This window comes from Myxine glutinosa, chromosome 8 (genome assembly GCF_964187855.1).
Source record: "Myxine glutinosa chromosome 8, kmMyxGlut1.1, whole genome shotgun sequence".
In the NCBI taxonomy this organism is placed as follows: Eukaryota; Metazoa; Chordata; class Myxini; order Myxiniformes; family Myxinidae; genus Myxine; species Myxine glutinosa.
This window is the reverse complement of record NC_136268.1, coordinates 96770588-96793768: the sequence shown is the minus strand read 5'-3', so window position 1 is coordinate 96793768 and position 23181 is coordinate 96770588. Positions and strand designations below refer to the sequence as shown.

Sequence of the window (23181 nt, the reverse complement as noted above, 5' to 3'; positions counted from 1 at the left end):
GTGCCAAACTTACTGCATCAGAGAACGACCTTGTCCAAGAGGGCTGCAAACCTTTCATTTCCGAGGGGTTTGTGTCACTGGATGGGGACTTTTTTTTTTTTTTTTTTTTTTTTTGTATACAAGATCGAGGCTCGTGAAAGAGCGAACATTAATCACACAGAAAGACAAACCGACACATAAAACATATAACATCGGGAGCGGTAGACAAGATGGGGAGAGAGGGGGAAGGACACAAACACAACATTTGAGAGCAGGGACCGAGAGACATGGAGACATCGAGAGATCTGAGAGAGGGCGAGGGCTTTGGGGGGGGGGGGGGGGGCGTGGGAAGGGGGCGGTGGGAGAGGTATAAAACATATGGACACTGCCAGGACTTCCAGGAAAGAAGTTGGAATTTCAAACAAGGTGGATCTGGGGTGAATTAGCGGGGGTAGAAAAGATCAAGGTTTTGGATGGGGGAAGATAAGAGATGGTGGTGAACAGCTGTTTTAAAGACCTGGAGGGAGGAGTGGGATTGAAGGGAGTGAGGGAGTTTGTTCCAGAGGCGGGAGAAAAGAGGAATGAAAGAGTGAAGGTGAGCAGAGAGCCGAGATTTCGGCAGTTTAACCATCAGAGGGTTGCTGGCAGATCTTGTGCGACCTGTAGGAATATTTGGGGGACAGAGCACAGAGAGAGCTGGGGGTGCAAGGCCGGAGAGGAGTCGGTAGAAGACAGAAAGACCACCTACCTGCCTGCGGTGAGTGAGTGAAAGGCCCTCAGAGATAGCTTCATCGCGGGAGATTCCAATAATTCTGAAAGCTTTGGTTTCAACAGCGTGAAGCCGAGCTAGGTGTGAGGCAGGAGCACCGGCCCATAGGGGAGAACAGTATTCCATTGAGCTGCGGATGAAAGCCTTGTATGTGGTGAGGAGCTCAGGTGTGCCGAGGAAGGACTTCGCACGACGGAGGATGCCCAGTCGGCGACTGGCTTTGGAGGCCAGCTTGGAAATGTGGTTTTCCCAAGAAAGATCATGGCAGATAGTGAGACCCAAAATCTTGAGCGACAGAACTTCTTGGAGAGGATTGTTGAGAAAGTAGATGGGAGGGTTGTCCAGTCGATCTTTTCGGAGAGACATAGTAAGAGTGTGAGATTTGTCAGGATTGAAAGACATGTTCCACTTGTTTGACCAGTCTGTGATTTTGTCCAGGTCTTCAGAGAGTGAGGAGGCAGCAGACTGCCGATCTGAGGGAAGAGGAATGGAGCGGCAGAGAGTGGAGTCATCAGCAAAGAGATAGAGAGGATTTTCGAGAGAGTCAGAGAGATCATTGATGAAGACCAGAAAAAGCACGGGGCCCAGAACACTGCCTTGGGGAACTCCAGCCTGAACAGGAAGAGGAGATGAGAGAAACCCATTCGGGGCCACACGTTGACGACGACTAGAGAGGAAGTCCGCCAGCCATGCGTGGAGATTTCCATGGATACCAAAGGAGGAGAGTTTGGTGAGCAGAGCGGGGTGCCAGACCGTGTCGAAGGCACGTGATATGTCGAGGGAGACAGCTCTAATTTCCTGTTTGGCATTGAGGACCTCCATCCATTGTTGAGACAGCAGAAGCAGCATGTCCAGAGTATAGTGACCTGGTCTGAAACCAAATTGATGATCAGAGATCAAGCCATTGGAGAAGAGGAAAGATTTCATATCCGAAGCAATGATGGATTCCATGACTTTGCTGATAATTGGGAGAAGGCTGATTGGTCTGTAGTTGCTAGGATCTGTTTTTGCACCTTTTTTGTGCAAAGCAGTGATGTTGGCTGATTTCCAAGCAGATGGCAGTTGACCTTGAGCAAAAGAGAGGGTGAAGAGAACAGAGAGAGGGTGAGATAGAGCAGCAGAGCAGGATTTTAGGACCCGTGGGCTGATGCCGTCGGGTCCAGTTGCAGAATCAGAGTCGAGGGTTGACAGAAACTTTTCCACCTTGTCAGGAGGAAAGGACACGGAGTCCAGGAGCAGCAGGGTACGACTGGGTATGGTGGGTACAGAGAGGGATGGGTTTGGGACACAAGATTTAGAGGCAAACACAGAGTTGAGGCATTCAGCTTTTTCACGTGCGGAGTCAGCTGTGTAGCCGTTTGAGGTAAGGGAGGGGATGGAGGGGGAACAAACACCAGAAACGGATTTGACCAGACGCCACCAGGATTTGGAAGAGGGAGACAGATAAGAGAGTTCGGTCTTGAGAACGGAGAGATATTGTTTCCTGGCTCTCCTGAGGGTGGACACACACTTGTTTCGGGCTTTGTGAAAGGAAATGAGATTTCCTTCCGTTGGATTTGCTTTCCAGGAGACGAAGGCAAGTTGTTTCTGGGCAACAGCCTCACCACAAGATTCCGTGTACCATGGACGGGAGGAAGGGTATGACAACTGAAGACGAGATGGGATAAATCTGTGCATGAGAGAGAGCAATTTACTTTGGAAGAATTCCCAGGATGAGTTGATGTCAGAGGTGGTAGAGATGGGAGACCAGTCCAGATGATTGATGGCTGCTTGAAGACCGTGCCAGTTGGCCTGAGTGAAATGCCAGACTCGTCGACGCTGAGCAGGCTCCCTGAGGATGGTCAGAGAGATGTCCACTTTAACAAGGACATGATCAGATGATCCGATCGGAGCAGAAGAAGAGCAGCAGACATTTTCAGGGAAGTTAGTCATAACCAAGTCCAGAAGAGAAGATGTTCCGTTGACTGAGATCCGGGTCGGGAAATTGACAGATTGTGTCAGTCCCAGTGAGTCGCAGAAGTCCTTTGCTGAGGAGCCATGGCTGGTGAGAGAGGTACCCACACCCAGCCAACTGGCATGATGACAGTTGAAATCACCACATATGAGGAAGAGAGAGTTGGGATGAGTAGATAGAAGTTGGTCCATATCATCAGACAGCGAGATGTAGATGGAGTCATCACTGTTTGGTGGACGGTACAACACACATATGAACAAGAGGTGGGAGCGAAGGGGAAGCCGTCGCCAGAGGTATTCCTGGGGGTGAGGTGGAGAGAGTGCAGTGCAGGGCGAGTGAGGAAGAGAGTTTTTGATAAAGATAGCAACCCCGCCTCCAGGACGAGGCTCAGGTCTATCATACCGGAGGAGGGAGTAGCCCGGAAGAGATACTATGGAATCAGAGACATCATAAAGGAGGAAAGTTTCTGTTAAGCAGATCACGTCTGGTTTGACAGAAGCAACCTGTATGGAGAGATCAGTTAAGTTTGAACGAAGGCCCCGGATGTTTGAGGTCCATACTGTTAATGAAGAGGAAGGGGGAGCATCAGATACAGAACAGGGGGGAGGAGGGGTAGGGTAAGATGTGGAAGAGGTGGAAGAGGTAGGGAGAGCTGTTGAAGGTGTGTCAGAGATTTCAGAATAGCTCGGAGAAAGGGAAGGATGGGGCGGACAAAAGGTTTGATGGTGATTGGGTGAGCCACAATGAGGTGTTATTTGAGGAGGGGGAAGAGCGAGGCAGAAGGTTGGGGGAGATGGAGGTGAGAGTTTGAAGGGGGAAGAAGCAGGGAGGACGCTTTGAGGAGGGGGAGTGAGAGGGGGGAAATTGAGAAGCAATGAGGGTGGGGAGATTTGAAGGGGAGGGGTGAGGGGGGAGTTTGGGAGGGAAGGGACAAGGGGAGGGATTTGAAAGGGATGGGATATGGGGGAGATTTGGAGGGGAGGGGTGAGGCAGGAGTCTAGGAGGGGAGGGGTGAGGGGGCGTCTTGGCGGGGAGGGGTGAGGGGGTAGTTTCGGAGGGAGGGGGCAAAGGGGGAGATTTGAAAGGGATGGGTGATGGGGAAGATTTGGAGGGGAGGGGTGATGGGGAAGATTTGGAGGGGAGGGGTTATGGGGAAGATTTGGAGGGGAGGGGTGAGATTGGATTTTTGAAAGTGTACGATTTATGGGAAACGAACATTTATTGCAAAGTGAGTTTCTTGTGACCTTCGAGTTAAAAATACGTTTAAGGACGCTGGATGGAGGATGGAGTGCAGGAGAGTTTAGGGAATGTAGAAAAAAGGCACTATAGGAGATGGATATTTTTTTTGGGATGAATTGATTTGGTGAGCAAGTCGAAAGCAGCCTTTTAAAGAAGAAGAAGAAAAAGGTGTTATAAAATATGACGGAATACATAACTTGAGGGGAAAGTGTAAACATTGAAGGTTAATGAGTGAAAACGATCTGGGGAAATGGGGGAGAAACACGTGGTCGAAGAACGAACGAACGAATAAGAATGAATAAACGAATGAGAACAGAGAAGGAAATGTTTTTTTTTTTTTTTTTTTTTTTTTTTTTTTTTTTTTTTTTGAGTTGAGATTTACACAAGGAAGAAGGCTATGGGTGAAAAGACTGGGAATACAGAGAACGAAAGTTATTGGATCACAAAGGACGGACCGCTGAGAAAAACAAAGCCTCAAGGTTGTACAGTGCACACTGTACAAGGCTTCAAGACACGACACGAATTAACACGATTTTCAATACAGGTATGAAAGATTTGCACCGAAAAATCTTCGTCGGGACACAATATACGTACAACACCATAAATAAATACAGTTTTAACGAAAATACAAATGGGAACAATCACTTAACTTCGATTTCAAATCGTTCGCGACGCAGCAAAGGCCTTGCTCGCGACACGGCAAACAGACGATCAATTTATGAAAGATAAACACCGAGAAACAAGCAAAGTTGCACACAATAACTTGACACACCGAAAGATAAATACAGTTTCGACAAAATACAATTGTGAACAGACTTAACTTCGAAAAACGTGGAGACCGTGTGGAGCTTCGAAAATCCCTGCCGCCGTCTCCAAGATCTCGCGAGACCTCCTAACTTGACTAACCAGAGACCTGTTAGGGTATTGAGGGACGCGGGAGCACATCAATCTTTGATGCTCGGGGAATTTTGCCATTGTCTGAAAAAACCAACTGGGGTTCGTGTCCTCTTACAGGGGGTTGGTGGCTTTGTTAAAGCTCCTCTTCATGTGATGCATTTAAAGTCTGAGTTGGTGTCAGGACCGGTCACCGTAGGTTTACAAGCCACTTGAATTTCTTTTCTTACCAGGACTGATTTGGCCGGTGGTCGAGTTTTCGGTAATCCGATGTTGGTTGAAAAGCCTAGTATGGAAAATAATACAGCACAGTTGGAGCAGGAGATTCCGGGTATCTTTCCATCATGTGCAGTGACTTGTGCTATGGGTAGGAAGCGCTCTGAAGAGAATGAGAAGGAAGAAGATGTGGATTTGGATTCCATAGAGATATTGGAGGCATGGTCTGGGAGACACGGTAGTAAAGCGAGTGACACCAAGTAACCTAATGATAAGGTTTCATCCGGACCAAAGGATAAAATGGAGTGTCCGTAGGAGACATCTGGCAACGAGGCTGAACAAACGGTGCTTGTCCGAAAGGGACTTGTTGTAGAGCAACAAAGAGATTCTGAACTCCGGAGTCTGATTGGTAAAGCCATTACAGAGGAAGTGGCGATGAAGGTACCTGGTGGTTACTTCATGAAAGGGGAAATACTTTTGAGAAAATGGAGGCTACCGGAGGTACCAGCGAATGACGAGTGGAAATTCCATGACCAAATTGTGGTGCCACAACCGTACCGGAAGGAGATATTGAGTTTGGCACATGAGACACCTTTGGCTGGGCACCTTGGAGTGAACAAGACGTGTGAAAGAATTCTGGCACATTTTTTCTGGCCAGGAACCACATGCTGTCCTAGCAGCGTGATGCGGCGGAATTCTGTAAATCGTGTCATTCTTGTCAGCTGGTGGGCAAACCTAATCAGAAAACCCCTTCAGCACATTTAAAACCGATTCCAGCTTTTGAAGACCCATTCAGCCGGGTAATTATTGACTGTGTCGGTCCTTTACCTAAAACTAAGGCTGGATATCAGTATATGCTGACCATAATGTGCGCTTCCACTTGGTTCCCAGAAGCGGTGCCTCTTAGGAAAATTACTGCGACAGTTATTGCGAAGGCCTTGATTAAATTTTTCACCCTAGTTGGCCTACCTAAGGTCATCCAGTCTGATCAGGGTTCCAACTTCATGTCAAAGCTTTTTCAGCAAGTGGTACACCTGTTGGGAGTGAAGCAAGTGAGGTCAAGTACGTACCATCCCGAGAGTCAAGGGGCCTTGGAAAGGTTTCACCAGACATTAAAGAATATGATCAGAACTTACTGCTTTGAATGTGACAAGATTGGGACGAGGGAATACCCTTATTTCTGTTTGCTACGAGGGAGCCTTCCATGAGTCATTGGGATTCAGTCCTTTTGAACTCGTGTTTGGACACACAGTTCGAGGACCTTTCAAACTGGTGAAGGAACAGTGGCTACAGGAGGAGTCGCAATCAACTGTGTTGGAGTATGTGACAACTGTTAGGCACAGATTGGCTAAGGCATGTGAAGTAGCGAGAAGAAACTTGAAAGCAGCACAGGACAAAATGAAAGTGAAACGTGACAAGACTTCTCAGATAAGAAATTTCAGTCCTGAGGACAAAGTGCTAGTGTTGCCCTCCAGTTCCAGGACAGCCGCTACAGGCTAGGTATTTTGGTCCCTATGCCATTGAAAGGAGGGTCATTGAAACGGATTATGTGGTGACGACTGCAGACCAACGGAAAAAACGGCAGCTGTGTCACGTTAACTGACTGAAGAAATATTATGAGAGGAAGCCTGTGGAAAAAATGGCTCCTGTCGTACCTGTAGTTGGTGTGCAAGAGAATCCAGAGTTTGAGGCCAGTGTGAAGTTCGATAGCATTGATGACTAGGCTTGCCCCAGATTGACGAACACTGAAGTGTTACGGAACCTAGACCAGAAATTAGGTAATTTGATGAGGGAACAACAAGGACAATTATCCAACCTTATTTCTGAGTTTGCGCATTTGTTCACAGATGTACCTGGTCGTACCGATCTGGTATGTCATGATATTGATGTGGGGGAGGCCACACCCATGAAACAACACCCCTACCAGATGAACCCTGTTAAGATGGATTATCTCCAGAAGGAGACTCAATATATGTTGGAGAACGATGTCATTGAATCAAGCAGCAGTGAATGGAGCTCACCATGTGTGTTTGTTCCAAAACCCGATGGCAGTTTTCGCTGTTGTACGGATTTAAAATGGGTTAATGCAGTGACAAAGACAGACTTGTATCCCATCCCGAGGATTGATGACTGTATTGATAGAATAGGCTCAGCTAAATTTGTAAGCAAATTTGACTTGCTGAAAGGGTATTGGCAGATTCCTCTTTCCGATCGGGCAAAGGAAATTTCGGCCTTCGTCACACCAAATGGGTTGTGTCAGTACAAGGTTCTTCCCTTTGGGTTGAAAAACGGTCCTGCTACATTTCAACGACTAATTAATAAGCTTATTGCAGACCTTGAGGGGGTGGAGGCTTATCTGGATGATGTCATCATCCACACCATGACAATGGAAGATCATCTTGAACAAATTCATGCATTCTTCAATAAATTGACCGGGGCTAGGTTGACCATCAACTTAGCTAAGAGTGAGTTTGTAAAACCACAGGTGGTGTTCCTAGGCCATGTAGTCAGTCAGCGTCAAGTGCAACCAATGACAGCCAAGATAGAAGCCATTGATCGCTTCCAAATTCCAAAAGGGAAAAAGGAGCTTATGAGATTCTTGGGTATGGCTGGTTGGTACCGGTGGTTCTGTGGGAATTTTTCTGACGTGGTAGCCCCTTTAATGAATTTGCTGAGGAAGGAGACCAAGTTTGTTTGGGATGACAAATGCCAGGCTGCCTTTGCCCAAGTCAAAGACGATATTGATGAGCTCTCCTGTCCTAGCAGCGAAGCCTTTTTCGAAAACCTTTCAATTGGCCATCGATGCAAGTGATGTGGGGGCTGGGGCAGTTCTACTGCAGGAAGGTGATGATGGCCACAGACGCCATGACAGAACAAGACATGCCATGACAGAACAAGACATGCCATGACAGAACAAGACACGCTATGACAGAACAAGACACGCCATAACAGAACGAGACACACCCACAGGAAGAAGAGAAAGAGAGAGAAACATTTGCGCTTATCTAAGAAGGCCGTACCAAAAGTCATGAGAATCAGTGGATTCTCCACACGTTTGTGAACATAGTAGAACACGAGTTATTGGTGACATCTATCTATCCACATCAATATAAAGAGGCTCAGTGCATGCACACAACTGGTGTTCCCACAATCCATTTTGATAAAATGGCCGTCAATGACATCATTTTGCCAATGTGCCGTCATGGAATTCCTCGTTAAGGAGTACAACTCAGCCACAGATATCTGCAGCTGATTGAGTCAGGTGTATGGAGATGCCTGCATAGGCGCAAGCAGTGTCAGAAGGTGTGTGAAACACTGCAAAGCCGGCAGCACGGAAATCGCTGATCAGCCACTTTGTGGTCGGTCGAGAAGTGCCACGACTGAACACAACGAGCGTTGATGATCTCATCAGTGAGGACCGAACGGTAACGGTTTGGAAGATTGCAGTGCTGTTTGGCATAGGACACCATGCCATGCAGAAGATGACAGCGACCTTAGGATATTGGAAAGTTTATTCCCGTTGGGTACCCCGTTTGCTTACGGAGGATGTGGATGTGATTATGGATGTGTCATTACAGTTGCTTCAACGATATTCTGCCGAGGGTGATGACCTCCTGTTCCGTATCATGACTGGTGATGAAAGCTGCTTCCACCATTTTGACCCAGAAACAAAGCAGCAGAGCATGGAAAGGCATCACTTCACATCGCCGAAAAGAGAAGACGGTGAAAAGAGTACCCTCCGCCAGCAAAGTTATTGGAACCGTCTTCTAGGATGTCGAGGGATGCATACTGGTTGATTTCCTGCCCAAAGGGGAAACCATCAACGCAGCTCACTACTGTCAGACGCCAAAAAATTGAAACGTGCACTTCGGTGTTCGATGAACATGTTATCTTTCATCACTAGACCTCACACTGCATGTTGGACATTGGAGGAAATCTCAAAGAATGGCTGGGAAGTGCTCCCTCATCTCCCGTACAGTCCAAACGTAGCCCCCTGTTCGTCTATCTGGGGCCTGGAAAAATCACATGAGAGACGAGCACTATGAAAACAACAACGCAGTCCAGATAACTGTGTATAGTTGGTTGCAAAGTGTTGGAACGGACTTCAACCGCAGTAGGATTTTTAAGCTCGAGTTGCGCTGGCAGAAATGCGTGGATTGTTCTGGAGATTTTATAGAAAAGTAATGTGGTGTGTCCAGTTGCTATTGACATCAGATTTCCTACATGCTATACTGTACAATAAACATCCTCATGACTTTCAGTATAAATCTCGTTTATATCTATGGAAGATTTGAACAAAAAGAGTGGGAATACAAATATAGTAGATATAATAATACCAAGACGGAGCAATAAGAGATTGCAGACCCTCACTCGGACATGTTTGTATTTTGGGTGGTGTTTATTAGCTGCTGTGTTTGTGTGGTTTATTGATGACATAGATTTATGTTCAATCAAATGTGGCTGCCGAACCACGTGACCAATGACGTCATCAATTTAATTCTCCTGTACAATTCTTGTGCAGATCATGCACAATAAATTTCAAACTGATCGGATCGAGTGTTCTACTTGTCTAATTATGACATCATAATGAAGGCAACAATGACATCATCATGAATAGATGTTGTTCCCCATTGGGTGTACTTTACAAAGCCATATTTCAATTTTTTGCATGGAGCTGTTTTGGAGATATAGTGGTGCAAAGTTTTACGGTTCTTCCAAGATGGCGCCCATACCACATGACTTATGATGTCATAATTATCAAAAATTCTAAAGGAGGAGGTGCACCTATGGTGAATATTTCTTGGCAATCGGATGAATGGTTACAGAGAAAAGCATACTCGCGTTCTGTGTGGACAAACAAACGGACCAAATGCAATACCCTCTCCTCTGGTGAGGGCAACTAGAATGGCACTCAGTAGAGCGCATACCTCCGTCAGGCTGAACAGTTTACGTTTTGTATTCCACTGATAGGCCGGATCTGTATCTGGATCTTTACCAAAATCTAATCTGCCTGTCCTTGTCACTTACCCAAATCATCCACCAGGTTTTGTCATAATCTGTCCACATTTTGAAACTTTTCAAATACCATGCTATATATCGTTTTTTTTTCTCTCAATGGTGAAGAATCACTTAATTTTCAGATCCGGATCCAGATCTTCACCAAAATCTAATCATTTAGTCCTTGTTAAGCACAACCTGTCCACTAGGTTTTGCCAAAATTAGTCCATAATGTTTTGAGATGTCCTGTTCACAAACACAAACTAGAAAGCATCTGAAAATGCAAAGCCTGTCCGCGTCCTTTTGCATTCAGACTTCTTCTTCTGTATGGTCAAAATAACCAAAACGGTAAAAAAAAAATTTATACAAAAGGAAAATTGTTGATTTTATGCAGCCTTGATAAACCTTTGACCTTTGAGCTTCAGATTTAAAAAAAATCAGCTTCTAGATTTTGATTGGTGAACCAATGCTGTGACCCAATATGCAATTATTTTAAATTTCAGGTCCATTGGACAAAAATTGACTATTTTATGCAACCTCGACCTTTGACCTTTTGATCTAAAAAAAAAACCCCAATAGATTCCTACCTTTTGATTAGTGAAACAATTCAGTGACCCAATATGCAAATTCTTTAAATTTCAGGTCAGTCGGGTGAAAATTGGTAATTTTAAGCATCCTTGACATTTGACCTTTTGATCTATAAAAGCAATTGGCTTGTAACTTTTGATTGGTGAACCAATTCAGTGACCCAATAAGCAAATTCTTTAAATTTCAGGTCAATCTGGAGAAAATTGATTTTACGCAACCTTGACCTTTAACCTTTTGATCTAAAAAAAAAACCCTTGGATTCTACCTTTTGATTAGTGAACCAATTCAGTGACCCGATATGCAAATTCTTTAAATTTCAGGTCAATCGGATGAAAATTGGTGATTTTATGCAACCTTGATATTTGACCTTTTGATCTAAAACAAGACCGAAAGTCTAACAGCGGCGTAGCCGGGCTTGTTCGACACTTTAGTTGAAGAGGATAGTATGGCCTGGGTGGGGATACCAGTTAGCAAATAATGTAAGTATTTTTTTTTCTTTGCATCGAGACTGGTTTATTCTGTGTTTCGAGTCAACAATGAACCAACCATACACCGCTTCAATCTAGAAGCTTTGCAATAACGACAAAGGGATTGCAGTGTTACGATTATATTTACTATATTATTTGTATTAACACTTATTATTATTACGAAAACAATACTGCTGTATTATATTAATAATAATAAATAATCGGATTATTCCAAAAAGACTTTAGCAGCCATAGGTGGAATTAGTCAATTTACAAATACAGGATTTTGGTTACAATAATAAAAGATGCAGCAAGATGCAAGTTATAAAATGCATAAACCAATATAAAGTTATTTCAACACAAAAGCCCAGAAGGAAAATATATAAGGCAATATATAGTATTGCAATTATATTTTAAAATAATGAAGTAGATCAAAACAATCAATTGTGGCAAAATCGACCCAGAGAGTGGTGCACAACAAAGGCACCATGAAGTTTAGCGATTTTTAAAAATTTTATCAAGCTGTGCCAAGCCTCCCCATGAAGTTTAACCAGACCGAAGAAGCCATGGAGGCTGCAATATTGACCGTCTCCCCATCCTCCAATCCCACAAATCTGGCAATATGCACAGCGTTTGTGCAGGAAAACACGGAGAAGTCCCATGCACATGCAGCAGAGAACACCAAGGTCCACACACACACACACACACACACACACACACACACACACACACACACACACACACACACACACACACACACACACACCAAGCAGCGGGCAGATGGGTGCAGGAACGAGCACGGTGGTGGACCCGATGGCGAGTAGATCAGTCATGAGCAGAGGGATGGCAGGAAGGAAGTGCCCCTCTGTGATGTCAAAGCAGATCCAAAACATTGCTGACAAAACCAAGGAGAAGCATGTAACACAGAGCCAGGTGCACAATGCAAAGCCAGGTGCACAACGGAGAGCCAGGTGTGCAACGGAGAGCCAGCTGCACAGCCAGGAGCCGAATCTGTCGAAATCCAGGGCAGTTCCCGTCTAGCCAGCAGCCCAAGGACAGCACGGGCATGAAGGCACAATGCAGAGCCAAGAATATGATACCACGGAAGACTCGCAAGTTTTCAGGCATTCTTCCATCACGATCCTTGCTCAAAACCCCGCCGATGAAACCTCCCGGCCACTGCAAGAGCGGCCCGAAAGGTCATGAACCCGAACATCACAAAAACCACCACATCCACGAACAGGGGCACGCAGTCCATGCTGGCATGGGAGGGAGGGTGCACCTCGGTGGCACCGAGACCATCAGAGGGTCAGTCACTGCAGAACCACGTAGGCCTCAGAGGCAGAACCCCAGCATCGAACCGTGCGATACAGGGAGCTCAATGTGTCTGGACAGTCATTATGAATCCATATTGAAGCATTGGAACTCCCTTGTTTGCTAAATTTAAATATTGATTAAAATAAACAAAACTGCAAAACTTAAGGACTCTTTTTACCACGAGTCACACGCACAATACTGGCTTATCCCCGTATTAGTTTATTCTATGTTTCAAGTCAACAATGAACCAACCATACACCGCTTCAATCTAGGAACTTTGCAATAACGATTAAGAGATTGCAGTGTTACAATCATATTTACTATATTATTAGTATTAACGCCATTATTATAATTATGAAAACAATACCACTGTATTAAGAAACCTGGGCTAATTTGTCCGAAGCAGCCTGAAGGTGAGCAATGAAGCCCTATAAGTACTGTAGCGCTGAAAGATCTGTAATGCCGATATTTTCGATATTTGATGGTCATTTTAACAATCGGTTTGTTTGTGCTTCACACTGAATGAAAAACGTTGAGGTGGAGCATGGCGATTGTGATATATGACAGGTTTGACAATACGTTCGGCCTGAACGAAATTGGAATCAAAATGGCGGTGTGCGGAGTCAGCCGCCTTACCGCCGTAATGACATCAGATGTAATCACAATACCCTGTCATGTGACCAGATCCTCAGCCCTGATTGGTATACGCTTGAGGGGACATACATACATATGGACGGACAAAAACTGTTCTGGACGGCTTTGCCCTATGGGCTACGCCGTAGAAACAATTGGCTTCTACCTTTTGATTATTGAACCAATTCAGTGAGCGAATATGCAAGTTCTTAAAATTTCAGGTCAATCGGATGTAAATTGACAATTTTATGTGACTTTGACCATTTGACAAAATTAATAATATGTCTTCTCCATATATATCATAATAAAGCTTTGTTGAAAATTTGATGACAAAACTCAAATTGTAAATTGAAATTTCTGGTCAATTGGATGAAAATTGATGATTTTATGTGATGCTGACCTTTAACCTTTTGACAAAATTATTAATTTCCCTTCTCCATATTATCATAATAAAGCTTTGGTGAAAATTTGATGACAACAGCTCAAATGGTTAAAAAAAAGTTACGGATCAGACAGACAAACACACAAACAGACAGACACACAGAAGTGATTATGAAACCCCATCTCCTGCTGTGCAGGGGACAGGCTAACAAACAAACCAAGTACAACGGCACTCTGTACACTGGAATACCTTAGCCAGGCTGAACAGTTTACATGTTGTATCTCACTGAGGGGCCTGATAGGGATCCGTATCTCAACCAAAATCAATTGATTCCACCCGCCATTCAACCTCTGACTCTGAAGCTAACGAGTCACAAATAACTCCATGACCGGCCGTGTTGCTAAGCAACTGTGGACACCGGTTAAAGCAGATAAACTGAGCAGGGTCCTCGTGCCTCACTATCGCATTGCCTTACCGTTGATTTAGCTATCTCAACTGGGGAACCGTGCTCTCAACATCCCACCTTGTCTACTTATTGTGTACAGCTGAGCAAAACCAGAGATGGGCGTGGGCTATCTCGCATGGCGAATTAATGGGGGCACAACCTCCCTTCTGTTTATTGCATACACGCGATGTTGAACCAATGAAGGAAAAAGACAACCGAGCAGATTTGAAATCGTATACCAAAGAAGGCACGTATTTACAGCAACAAGTCACATAGCTTGTATTTACAGAATATAGCATCACAAAGAAAGCAATTATCCCTTCGCACGTAAAAGCTCCTTAAATAATCTTACTTAAATGAGGACACAGGACAGGCATGCTACATTCATCCGGGAAAATTATAGAGAAAGAACAAGGAGATAGAAGCAGTTTGAGGCTTGGGTGTGGACTCTTGCTCACCCCATGCTGGTAGCTGGGGCCTGCGTTGATCCAAAAGTGGAGGGAATGGAAGGAAGGGAATATGGTGGTATGGGGTTGCATCTAGAGTCCCTGTATAAAGAGAGTTGCGCCATGCGCTGACCCGAGATTTCTGGTCACGTGATTTCGTGGCGCCATTTTGTGTCTAACTTCACCGTGCGTGAACGTCAGCTTGGTACGGGAATGTTGTTTATTGCCAAACAAAATGACTGGTTGTTCTGCTTTTGGTTGTTCAAACCAATCTGGGAAATATAAGATGTATAGATTTCCAAGTGATAAAGTCAGAAGACAAATTTGGGAAGCGAAAGTCAGACGAAAGAGCTGGAAAGCGATCGACTCCTCGAGACTCTGCCAGGTAGGTCCACGCCGCTTGATGATCGATGTTCAAAAGCAATTCTATCTGCTCGGTTTTTTTTTGGTTGTCTGTCCGTTGAAAACCCTTTTAAAGGGAAGTGATTTGTGTTTGTTTATAATCTTCAAGGAGCTGACCAAAAATGCATTTCCGTGGGAAGAACCCTGCTCAATTTTTTTCGGGTAGTCCTAGCGGACCGCATATTGTCATTGAATGATGAAATGTCCCGGTACAGTGACATTGCCTGGTCTGCGGTTGGGTAGTCTGCGGGCAATGTCACTGTACTTTTTCAGAGGGAATTAATTTTGATTTTATAGGGGTGGGAAACCCATGGTCCGTTTTGTTTTCAGTTGTCTGTCCGTCCATTCAAAACTAATTCCGAGGCAAGTTATTTTTTTGGTTTAAAATCTTTAGCCTAATCGGCAATCATAAAAGCAATTTTAGGGGGGGACCTGCTCAATTTTTTTGCGGGTTGTGCAGCCAAGTCGCCAGCTATGAAACATATTAATCGATCAGGCAATATCCATCAGAGTTCTGGGCAAGGGTGTAGTAATAAATGAACGTTTCAATCTTACTAGATGCCGATGACGTTTTCCTTATGTCAGAGACAGAAGCTGACTTGCAGCTTGTTAAATCATTACAATGGAAATTGAATATAAATCTCGATAAAACTAAAGTTGTACACTATAGAAATATGGCAATACCACGTACAGAATTTGTTTTAAGTGTGTTAGACTATATGTCGGCTGGAAGTCCTACACCGGAATTGCTCTCAGCACCCTTTAAAAAATATTGGATATGCCCACACTCCTTTCTAAAAGTTATTAAAATTCAGAGAACGACAGCATTGGTTTGTCTTACTTATAATGTTAGCTCTTATATGCAGTGTTGGCTTGTAATATGCATTGCCATACCACTTTTAATATCACCACACAGCTCTTTTTCACGGCAATAGCTGAGTTTTTGACAAAAAAAAATATCACCTGTATGTAATAATAAGACTAAATATGTGTAGTAAAATTTTTTTTTAGCAGGTTTAGAATATATCACCCCATATCGCGAATGTACATGTATATCTAATCCGACACACTTAGACACAAAATGGCGTCCAAATTTGAGTTGACACAACTCTATATACAGGGACTCTAGTTGCATCGTGTAAGGAGAGGTGCAACTTATCTGCTGTAAGGTTTCGAGGAAAATGTGTGAGGTGCCTGTCCTGTCAGTACCTCACCCACCTGGGACAGGGGTTAATCGTTGATAGCTTTTTTGAATCGTTGATACAGTGCCTGCAGAAAGTATTCACACCCCTCAACTATTTTCACATTTTGTTGTGGTACGGCCTGAATTTAAAATGGATTAATTTGAGATTTTTTTGTCACTGATCTACATGATACCCCATAATGTCAAAGTGGAATCTTTTTTATTTTTTAGAAACGTTTACAAAATAATTAAAAATGATAAGTTTAAATGTCTCGCATCAATAAGCATTGAAGCCCTTTACTAAGACACTCCAAATTGAGCTCAGTTGCATCCAATTTCCTTTGCTCATCCTTGAGGTGTCTCTACAACTTGATTGGAGTCCTAGGATGGTTCAAGTCCAAGTGACCAATTCAATTGATTATGTGGTCTGATGAGATGAGAATGAACTCTTTGGCCCGAATGTAAAGCGCTACGTCTGGCAAAACCCAAGCAAAGCTCATCACCCATCTAACACCATCCTTGCCGTGAAGCATGGTGGTGGTAGCATCATTCTATGTGGATGCTTTTCAGGAGCAGGGACTGGGAGATTTGTAAGGATAGAGGGAAGAATGAACAGAGCCAAATACAGGCAAATCCTGGAGGAGAACCTGCTTCAGATTGCAAAAGACTTTAGACTGCGGTGAAGATTCACATTCCAACAGACCAATGACCCCTTTACTAAGCTCTGTCACTCAAGCTCTGTCAAGTTGGATGGGGAATGTTGGCAAACAGCAATCTTGAAGTCTTTCCACAGATTCTGAGCTTTGGCTGGGCCACTAAAGGACTTTCACGTTTTTCTTCTGAAGCCATTACAGTGTTGCTTTGGCTGTATGCTTGGGGTCATTGTCCTGTTGGAACGTAAATCTTCGCCACGATCTAAGGTCTTTTGCACTCCGAAGCAGATTCACCTGCATTTGGCTCCATTCATTGTTCCCTCTGTCCTCACAGGTCTCCTCGTCCCTCCCGTTAAAAAGCATCCCCATAGAATGATGCTGCCACCACCATGCTTCACGGAAGGGATGGTGGTAGATGAGTGATGAGCTGTGCTCGGTGATGAGCTTTCTGCCATACACAGTACTTTACTTTGCATTCAGGCCAAAGAGTTCAATTTTCATCTTATGAGACCACAGAATATTTTGCTTCATGCTCTCACAATGAAAGCCGCATTCCAGTGGATTGGGAACTTCTCTGCTGTTGTACTTGTGTGCCTCCCTCTCTCTCCCCATCTTGTCTCCCGGTCCCTTTATTGTATGTATTGTGTGTCCATTTGCTTTTTTGTGATTGATGTTATCTCTTACACGAGCCTTGATCTTGTATACAAAAAAAACAAAAAAAAAACAACCCCAAGCATACAGCCAAAGCAACATTGGAATGGCCTTGGAACAATAACCTGAAAGTCCTTGAGTGGCTCAGCCAAAGCCCAGACTTGAATCCCATTGAGAATTTCTGGAAAGACTTGAAGATTGCTGTTCACCAACATCCACCTCTCCCCACCCCCTCCTCCACCCCCCATCCAACTTTCTTCTATGAAGTATTTATTCAGGGAGCTGAATACTTATGTAAATTAGCTACTTGTGTATTTCATTTTTAATTATTTTGTAATAATTTCGAAAAATCACATTCCACTTTGATATTATGGGGTATTATGTGTAGATCGGTGACCAAAAAAAACTGAATTTAATCCATTTTAAATTCAGGCTGTAACATAACAAAATGTGAAAAGTCAAGGGGTGTAAATATACTGAACAGCAAAAGAAACGTCAGTCAGAATCAATATTTTGGAGTTTATTTTCAAGTCATGATCAACACCAATTGAGATTTAGGATCAACATGAATCATTACAGGTATGGTCACCACAGTTCAAACAATAATGTGAAATGTTCTGAAAAAGAAAAACACAAGACCAGGTGAGAACAAGGGAGGTCAAAATCAGTATCTTGTGTGACCCCCGTGAGCGTTGATGACAGCCATACATCGTTTGTACATGGAGTGGATTAATCGGTTCATGAAGGCATTTGTCACTTGGGCCCACACTCTGAGAAACGCCTGACTGAGTTGAGCTGCATTTGTCGGCCTTGGTCGAACGTCATTCAGTCTTCTTTGAACCTCGTCCCACAAGTGCTCTATCGGGTTTAAATCGGGGCTGAGCGCAGGCCAGTGCATGGTTTGGATGCCATTCTGTTGCAGGAAGTCTCTTGTTGCTCTGGCAGTGTGGGCACGGGCGTTGTTCTGCTGGAAGACATGATTTCCGTGACGTCCAAAATGTGGCACAACGTGAGGTCTGAGGACTTGATCGATGTAGTGAGCAGCTGTGACACCATTGCCTCTTCCTGGACCAATATTCTGGAACACCACAGGACCGACTTTGTGATTGAGAGCAATAGCACCCCATACCATGATGTTTGGACCACCCCACGAGTCTCTTTCCATCACACAGTCATCTGAGTAGCGTTCCGCACGTCTACACCAAACTCTCACTCTGCCATCTGCCGAGGAAACACAGTATCGGCTTTCGTCTGAGAAAAGAACGGTTCTCCGCTGCTGGTAACGCCAGTTTTGATGCTGTGTGGCCCACTGTAGTCGGTCACGGCAGTGTCGAGCTGTAAGAATGGGGCCACGATATGGCCTGTGACGACAGACATCCCTGTTCTTCAAACGTCGACGGACTGTATCACCACTAATGTGTCTTTGGTGGGTTCCAACTGTTTGTCTTGCAGTTTCTGTAGCCCTGGTAAAGCGATCTTGGATGTGATGACGCACAGTCTGTCGATCCTGTCGTGGTGTTGTTACCCTTGGGCTGCCACTGCGTGGGCGGTCATCGGTGTTGTTGGTGGCCTGGTATCGTTCCTGTAACCTGTAGATGGTTCTCACGTTGACATGGAAAGCATTGGCAACCATTTGTGCAGTCTGTCCAGCATGCAATCTTACAATAGCCTGGTCTCTCTGAATCCTCGTAAGTCTGGGCATGGCGCTGTCATCGAAACACGAATGATGAACACACGTTTTGGGGTGCCTTTTATAGGGAAAGTCACAAGGAGACGCATGTGCATTTTGATTTCCATGGGAATCATGCACGACTTTGTACCATAGTCGTTTTTTTGCCTGCGTTTTGGTGACCTGTTTTTATCCACGTGTGCACCACTGTCGGTAGTTATGATTAAATTTAGATACAGACTAATGTAAATAACGAGATATCTAAACAAAATGCATTGATATTTCTATGGGAAATGTTCAGGAATTATTTTTATGAAGTGACGTTTCTATTGCTGTTCAGTATACTTTAGGAACGCACTAACGCTTTTTGCATCTCAAGAAGACAAATTTGGGGTTCTTAGAGAAAGAAAGAAAAGATTGCATAAGTCAGTATGGAGCTGCTATGTGCCAAGGACCTCGTGCTCTTGTATCGTCCCTGCCCTGCGCAGCTTGTCTTAGCTCAGCACAGCCTGTCTCAGCCCAGCCCAGCCCAGCGCAGATTCATCCGGCAGGCAGTCCTTCGTCACGGACAGGCAGGCAGCTTGCTCCACGAACAGGTCCCAAGCGCACACCAGCAGCCAATAGCTCTGGTCGCCCTCGTTTATCTCTCCTGGGCCACGTGTGGCCTCGAGAGAGCAAAGTTTGTGGGAGCACTTTCTGACCCCGTGTGAGACATGGCTGCAGGGAGCAAGGGTTACCTCACGCTCTCTGACCTGCGCGAGGAGTGCGCATTGGCTCGCGCTTACCGAGGCTTTCTAAAGGGTCGATTGCGGTGACGTGGTAGATGAGAGCTTCAAGAATAATTGATTGCAGTAACGCTGCAGGAGCGGCTCTTCAACAGTTGATTGCGGTGGTGCCGTTGCAACGCTTCTTCACAGCGTTAGGATTGCTTTGTAATGTAATATGGCTTTGAGTGTTTCGGTATCGTAATGTGTGTGCTGCAAAGACATGTTGCGTTGTATGATTTGTGCAGGGGGGAAGAAGGATGGGAAAAGGGTGTTCAAATGGGTTTGAGGATGGAAGGGAGTAAATTAAAAAAGGTTATTTATCCAGTACAGTATTCGAGAGGTAAAGGGTGAAGGCTTTTAGGGAAGCACGGGGAATAGAGGTTTGGTAACGAAAGGGTGAGGAATTGGGATGGATGGAAAGATGGGAAATCACACAGAGGGAAAGAGACTGTTAAACCCATCCAACAGATCTTCCCCGTTCCCTGTTATAAAGGGATGCGACCTGACCAAGCACACTTACAAGTGAAATATCAAACAAACAGTTTCTTATGTGTTGAATGTAACTCCAAGGCATCCATTTTCCACAACCGCAACAATATCACCGCTTTGCACAAAGCCAACACATCAGCCAACAACCAGCCATCAGCCAACAATCAGCCAACATCACCGCTTTGCACAAAAAAGGTGCAAAAACAGATCCTAGCAACTACAGACCAATCAGCCTTCTCTCAATTATCAGCAAAGTCATGGAATCCATCATTGCTTCGGATATGAAATCTTTCCTCTTCTCCAATGGCTTGATCTCTGATCATCAATTTGGTTTCAGACCAGGTCACTCTACTCTGGACATGTTGCTTCTGCTGTCTCAACAATGGATGGAGGTCCTCAATGCCAAACAGGAAATTAGAGCTGTCTCCCTCGACATATCACGTGCCTTCGATACGGTCTGGCACCCCGCTCTGCTCACCAAACTCTCCTCCTTTGGTATCCATGGAAATCTCCACGCATGGCTGGCGGACTTCCTCTCTAGTCGTCGTAAACGTGTGGCCCTGAATGGGTTTCTCTCATCTCCTCTTCCTGTTCAGGCTGGAGTTCCCCAAGGCAGTGTTCTGGGCCCTGTGCTTTTTCTGGTCATCAATGATCTCTCTGACTCTCTTGAAAATCCTCTCTATCTCTTTGCTGATGACTCCACTCTCTGCCGCTCCATCATTCCTCATCCCTCAGATCGGCAGTCTGCAGCCTCCTCACTCTCTGCAGACCTGGACAAAATCACAGACTGGGCAAACAAGTGGAACATGTCTTTCAATCCTGACAAATCTCACACTCATACGATGTCTCTCCGAAAAGACCGACTGGACACCCTCCCATCTACTTTCTGAATAATCCTCTCCAAGAAGTTGTGTCACTCAAGCTTTTGGGTCTCACTATCTGCCATGATCTTTCCTGGGAAAACCACATTTCCAAGCTGGCCTCCAAAGCCAGTCGCCGACTGGGCATCCTCCGTCGTGCGAAGTCCTTCCTTGGCACACCTGAGCTCCTCACCACATACAAGGCTTTCATCTGCAGCTCAATGGAGTACTGCTCTCCCCTCTGGGCTGGTGCTCCTGCCTCACACCTAGCTCGTCTTCACGCTGTTGAAACCAAAGCGTTCAGAATCATTGGAATCTCCCGCGATGACGCTATCTCCGAGGGCCTTTCACTTAATCACCGCAGGCAGGTTGGTGGTCTTTCCGTCTTCTACCGACTCCTCTCCGGCCTTGCTCCCCCAGCTCTCTCTGGGCTCTGTCCCCCAAATATTCCTGCAGGTCGCACAAGATCTGCCTGCAACCCTCTTATGGTTAAACGGCCAAAATCAAGACTCTCTGCTCACCTTCACTCCTTCATTCCTCTTTTCTCCTGCCTCTGGAACAAACTCCCTCACTCTCTTCAATCCCACTCCTCCCTCCAGGTCTTTAAAACGGCTGTTCACCACCATCTCTTATCTTCCCCAATCCAAAACCTTGATCTTTTCTACCCCCGCTAATTTCACCCCAAATCCACTTTTTTGAGGTGACTTTTGACTTCTTTCCTGGAAGTCCTTGGTGTCCTTGCATTTTATACCTATCCTGCCTCCCCCCAGGCCCTCTCCCTCCAAAAACATCTCCCGATGTCCCTGCTCTCAAATGTTTTGTTTGTGTGCCTCCTCCCCTTCTCTCCCCATCTTGTCGACCGCTCCCCTTTTTATATACTTTGTTTGCTTGATTTGTTTGTTTGATAAATGTTAGGTCTTTCACGAGCCTCGACTCTGTATATAAAAAATAAAAATAAAAAAAATATCGTTTTTGGCCCAATCTCTAGAGCAATGGTGAAGAATCACTTTTTTAAAAAAGATTGTATCCGGATTTGGATACAATAAATCAATTTCGATATTCACCAAAATCTAATCAAATAGTTCTTGCCACACACCCAACCTGTCCACCAAATTTCATCCAAATCCGTCCATTACTTTTTGAGATATTCTGCTACCAGACAAACAAACAGATAGGGGTGAAAGCACAGCCTCCGTCCACCTTTTGTGGGAGGTAATTAACCCTTAACCCACAAACCGCCCACGACTCAATGAACGAACAGCATTACCTTAATTATCCATGTTCTAAGGCTTCACACATACTCCAGGGAGTAAAGACAATAATAAGTGACAAGACTGAAATACATGGCTGCGTCAGGCAGGACACGAGTTTCAAGTTGAGGCACTCCCTGGTGGGAAAACAGGTTGTGACTGCTGATTGAACCCGGCTCGAGGGGAGAGGGTGGCCGTGTCCTGCTGTGGTGTCGAGGGCGTGGCTGGGGCTGCAGCAGCACAGGCATCTTTTTATGGAGGAACTCTGTTGCTCCTTGTGTGCAGTTTCCACCGTCCGTCAGCTCAGTATGCCTCTTCCCCCGCTGTTGGCGTCAGCCATATTTATAGCCGCACTCCCACCTCACAGCGGTAGCATCACTAGCCCCTCCATGCTCGGTCGCTAAAGGCCCGTCCTCAGTTTGTGGGTGGGGCATTCCCCCTCCCAACCTGTCAATCAGCATTTTTGGCATACTTTCCGTCATGGTGGCTCTCCTGCCTAAACTTAGTGCCTGATGGCCTGTTGGATGCTTGAAAGACACATATAAGACAGATTACAAAGGAAAGAACATTAAATAGGGTATGAAGGGATGGTGGTTTGAGACACACTTTAGGGAAGGGAAGATTGCATCTTTTTACACATAAAATTATGCATATTCTTTATCACAAATTACCTCACGCTTATGCTAAAACATATAACATGGGAAATAACTACCGCTATACTATACAAAGTTACCCCCTTTAAGTCATTCCCACAACACAATGATGAGGATTGATATGTCCTGAAAGCAAAAAGCTATGTTATTAAAATTAGATTTAAAAAACTTAATGCTGCTTCGTATGCAGCCTATGGCTGCTGGTTGCATCATTTTTCTGGAAGCACATTTGTGCCGCTAATGCAGTGCCCCAACTACCAGTGAGCTAGTACTCAAT

General features: G+C 44.9%; 1 protein-coding gene across 11 annotated transcripts in view; it reads left to right on the top strand.

The window, feature by feature from the left end:
* LOC137432741 (spermatid perinuclear RNA-binding protein-like) overlaps positions 1–23181 on the top strand; it is a 130579-nt gene that overhangs the window by 16575 nt on the left and 90823 nt on the right. The gene's annotated exons all lie outside the window — the stretch shown is intronic.